This window comes from Hakea prostrata, chromosome 9, assembly GCF_041222555.1.
Source record: "Hakea prostrata isolate BN-2017 chromosome 9, UWA_Hpros_2, whole genome shotgun sequence".
NCBI classification, from domain to species: Eukaryota; Viridiplantae; Streptophyta; class Magnoliopsida; order Proteales; family Proteaceae; genus Hakea; species Hakea prostrata.
In genome coordinates, this window is record NC_142608.1 from 429,501 (window position 1) to 434,766 (window position 5,266).

Here is a 5,266-nt window from a genome sequence, read left to right on the forward strand (position 1 = left end):
AAATGGGATTCTGTCAATTAATTTCAAGAAAAAAAATAAGTTTACCCAAAGTTTTGATTAGTAACTTGTGTCTCAAGTTAGCTTAGACTTCCTTTTCAAAAGGATGCCTATATAAAACAAGCAAGGTTATATCAAATGTATATTGATTTTTGTGTTGTTTAGAAAAAGAGGGAGAAATGGTTAGGGTTATTGAAGGTTTTAAAGATGATTTTTCTGGTGGTGGTGGCTTCTTCTTGCTTGGCATAGTTTTTCTTTCCCTTTTGATGATTTCTATGGTGCTATTTTCATGTGGACACAAGCCAGATAAACACAAGAAGCGTCGTAAGCACCGTCATGACAAGGACGTTGAGGGTGTTGCGGAGATTGCAGGTGCTTGTGCCGGCAATAGTGGTGGATGTTGTTGTGGAGGTGGTGGTGGCGGCTGTGGCGGTGGTGATGGCGGTGGTGGCGGCGGTGGTGGCTGTGGAGGCGGCGGTGCCAGTTAATTTCTAAGATTTTGTTTTCTTTAAGCCGTTGTTTTGCTTAAACACAATTGTCTTCCATCATAACTTTTATTTTCTGATGGGAAAGGAAGCTTATTATCTCTGGAATAATATCTGTAGAAAGCCATTCGTTATTACAAAGTTCTCATATGGATTATCATTTTTGAATCAAGAAGTCAAAATATTTTTGAGAGTGGTAGAAGGTGCAAAAAGTAGATGTAGTACATCCTGGGACCAAACTTAGCATCATACCTCACTACTGATGTACATGATATCTTCTTTTGCAATGAGCATCTGACCTCTGTTTCCTCCATTGTTGTTGCTCTTGCAGTTGCCATCTGGTTTACCTCGCTGAGATTGGTAGGAGAAATTTAAATTTCATTAAGTCAAAGCTTGTAAGAAAAGAAAAAAAGGAGCTAATACAGCTTGAGACATCAAATTAAATGCTGTTTCTATTTTGGGATCTAATATTTACAAATCATAGAGAGTGGCATCTACAAAGGAAACGAATGTTTACACTGCATTCACAGGGATCTATGATCAAAAGGATCCAGTTTGACCTCACTTTTATCTTGTGATGTTGATCGTAAATACAGAACAAGCAAATGCAACAACAGAAAAGGTTAATTAGGCATTGAAGTGCTTTTTATAGGTAAATACACAAATTCATGGGAGTTCTTCACGAAAACAAGCTTCAGGTCATACTGCAAAGCCCAAAATTGGGTGTCAATTAAGCATTGAAGTGCTTTTTATAGGTATACATGCTTCACCCCCATCGATCAAATTCTGTTCTTTGTGAATAGAATAAGTGAAGGATCAAGGGTGAATCAGGTTTAATTCACTAACCTGATCCCATTACGTGTTGCTCAATCTAACCCAATCACCACAATAGAACAGAACTTAATTAGAATAAGTTTAACCATGATAGGGACCCTGGGGCTACTGCATGAGGAACTGTTGCCCTAACCAACAGGAGAAGGGGAAGGCAGGGCTTTTGGTTTTCCTCAATTACCTTTAAGAGGTAAGGCTTTTACCATATCATGTCAAACAGACAATGAAAAATACTCACCTTTTGAGCATATTCATCATCAAACTGAATCTAGTATAGGAATTTTCAACTTAAACGACATATGCGTAGGAATTTATGAGTTTGCTAGTCCTCAAGCAAACATCAAGATCTGACAATCCCTCATTAATTCAATGTTCCATCTTAGTCAAGTTCAACCATAATTTAAGAAGGATATGAAATAGGCTAAATAAGAGACTAGTTTGTAGATCACAAAATCAACACTTTGACATGTGTGTGTAGACCTTAACCAATCAAGTGTATGTATGTTTGAGATCTCAAATTCAACCTACAACTTCTTAGTCCAAGGTCAATTCTCATATGTCCAACCAATCACCCCTCTCTCTACTAATGAAGAACAACCACTTGTTTGAAGTCAAGTGAAGGTGGAAGTATTGTAGAAAGGGGCTAGATGAATGAAATACATATATGGAGATAATAAAATTGAAGGACCATTCTTTAACCCTTCTCCCAAGAATTCCCCCAAAAGATATCCTACACTTATAACGCTCTCAAATAACTATCTATCCAATCCTTGCAGTGGCCTTTGTTCCTAAGCTCCAGTTGTGCAATATTAACCCAGTGAGAATCTAAAAGGCTCACTTAGTGACATTAACTATGGGGATCCACAATTGCAAAAAAGATCTAATTACAATGCTTTTAACCCTCACCATGTTTTTACCAATCCATATCACCTTCAGTCTATTCAAGAGATCACATGATTTGGAAGAGTCGCCAATGAGATACTAGCAAATACACCATGTATGTCTCCGTGAAATTAATAGATGAACTGAAATATGGTAAGCGTGAAATTAAATAGAAGAGAATATATTGTTTTTTCAAAATTTTAAGCAAAAGAAGAATGACATCTATCATATCCCTTAATACGTGGTACTCTTATGAATTTCACCTCAAGAGGAAATCTTGGTGGCTTGTAATATGTTGACTTAACAAGAAGAATTGCACGTCTCATTCGGATGTCCCTTAGTACAATGGCTCAATAGCAATGTTTTGTGCTCAAAGGATGGGTCACATAGTAAATGTTAAAATGGTCCACATACTCATATGGTGTTTAGCAAAGTTCATACTATTCAAAGAGTTGTAGAGGAATACAGCTAAAACATGAAATACTAAATAAGACTAGAGGATTCATATGTCATCACTTCTTTCTATTTTACTCTACTAACTAGACGTGTAAGTTTCAATCAAAAAAAACTTTTGAAAAGATCTAAAAAATTCTACTTTTGAACAAAAAAATTCTGGTTTTTAAAAAATTTCTTGAAAATTTCATTATAGTGAGTCTAATCCCAAATAGAGTAATCTTAACCATCCACCCCCAACTTTAAAATGAGCATTGTCCTCAATGCAGTGAAGAAATAGAATTTAAAATGCATACAATAAGCGCACACCAAGCATCTTCGGGAGGCTCCATGCTCGCAAGTTCATGAACCACTGTCTGTGCCACATCGCTTCATATAAGAAGGCTCTTTCATACGAATCATCTTCAACTTCCGACGTTGTGCCACCATCTATACAACTCAATAATATATACAATGAAAGAAATGAATTCTGACGAACTCGAGTAAGGAACCCATGGATCGGGATTCTCTTGATGAAGAACCTGCCTTCTTTGGGAAGTTGGATCCACGGTAGAAGTCAAGTGGTGTTTGGAGATGTTCGGAATGAAGGTAAGACCTCCCCCATATGTTGTTTAGGGTTAGGTTGAGGTTGGGAGTCAACCCATTTTGGATTCAGTAAATTATATTAAAACTCTCACTATAAATTTATCAATTACACAACTGAAGTAAATGTATGAAATTATCCTCCCTTATGAGAAATTACTAAAATACCCCAATTTTACCCCCTAATAGTGTGTTTTTTTTGCAAACCCCATTTCTCCGTCGTCTCTTCAGACCACCCTCTGCTACTCTCCATTAACGCCACACCTCTCTCTACTCTCCCAAGGGGCTCTTTTAGAGTTCTTTGGTCATTTGATAATTAGTTTACATTTTAATAAGGTTTTCATGAAAATTTACATCTTCACCTTAAGAAGGGCATCTTGGTAATTATAACCATTTGCACCTCTTTAAGTCTTTAGCTTCACATTTCCGAGTTTAACTTCATGACATGATTGTGAGATTTGATAGGTACTTGATGATTCAATTTTATATTAATTTTTAAGGTATTAGACTTAGTCAATTTTGATGACTAAAATATGCCATCTTTGTTAATCTAAAATATACCAAATTTGACATCTGACAATATAATTTTGGAAGGTGATGAGAATATGACATAAAATAAATTGTATACATTCACCGAATGAAAGAAATTTCTAAGGTGATTCAATAACATCAAAGTTTTTTTTTTTTTCTCTTAATAAGACATTTGCTAATTTTTATGTTTATTTGAATAGTTTTATAGTTTTCATGTCAAAGTAGTAAAGATCCATACTTCTCAGTGGAGAGGTCTTGGGTTCGACCCTTGCGGACGGCATTTCATTCCAGCATTAAAAAAGCACTAGTACCAAAAAAAAAAAAAAAAAAAAAAAAAAAAAAAGAAAAAAAGAAAAAAAAAGAAGAAGAAGATTACGCTTAGCAAAATGACAAGATGGAGCGTATCCTTCTTATTGGTTCCACCATAAATTCAAATTCAAACTTTGTGGTCTCTTCCTTTTTTGTGTTTTCTATCTATCAAAGACTAGCAGTTCAGACTAAGAAGTTCAGATTCTTGATCAAAATGGGAGTCACCACCGTCAACAACGAGTTCAATTGCCCAATCCCACCTGCAAGGATTTTCAAGGCTACAATCATTGATGCCCACAACTTACTTCCCAAGGTCCTTCTGATCACAAGATTAAAAGCATTGAAATTCAAGGAGATGGTGGTGCTGGTTCTGTCAAACAGATCAACTTCGCTGAAGGTTTTTCTTTTTTTATTTTTTTAATTCAACTTTAACTTTCTTTCTATGTTGAATCAACTAGATTGATAAAAACAACAACATTTCATGGAGTACAAACTGGCGAATTTTCTTTGTTGTGCAAGTGGCCCTTTTCCCTTCATCAAGCGTCAGATTGAAGAAGTCGATGAACAGAACTTCAAGTGCAAGTTTACACTGATTGAAGGAGCTATAATTGGAGAAAAGATTGAAAAGGTTGTTGATACTGTTCAGTTCCTGCCTTCTGCCGATGGGAATCAATTATTAAGACTACTTCGGAGTTTTACACAATTGGTGACTTCACAATGGGTGAAGAAGAAATTGAGATGGGTAAGGAAATGGCCACGGGACATTCAAGTTGGTGGTAGAGTATCTCTGCAACAACCCAAATGTCTATGCTTAAGAGCCTCCTCCAGTTTGCTTAGAAATAATAGCGAGAAGTCATTCTTTGTGTATGTTGGTCCCTTTTGGTGTGGAACTAAATGTTAAGGAATAATGGTTATGCTGTAATAAAGGAGCATTTTCTTTGGAGGTACTGTAAAGTATTGGATAACTCCTATGTCTTTTGGGTAGAAAATTTGGTCGAAATTTTAGTATGCATTTGGTAACGTCCTGTTATTTCATAGCAATTGTTGCGTAAATCATTTTCCAATTGGGCCCATAATCTAAAAATCTTGTTTTTGCAAAAGGGCATGGGGAATTAGAGCAAAACAAGGGGGGGAATTGGTCTCAAGAGAGCTTTACTATCGTGACCATTTTGTCGAGTTTCCCAACAGGGACATGT

General features: G+C 36.1%; 1 pseudogene; it reads left to right on the top strand.

Moving 5' to 3' along the window:
- The first annotated feature begins 4,284 nt into the window (after window positions 1–4,284).
- Window positions 4,285–4,885, top strand: LOC149003861 (major allergen Mal d 1-like; annotated as a pseudogene).
- The last annotated feature ends 381 nt before the right edge of the window (window positions 4,886–5,266 follow it).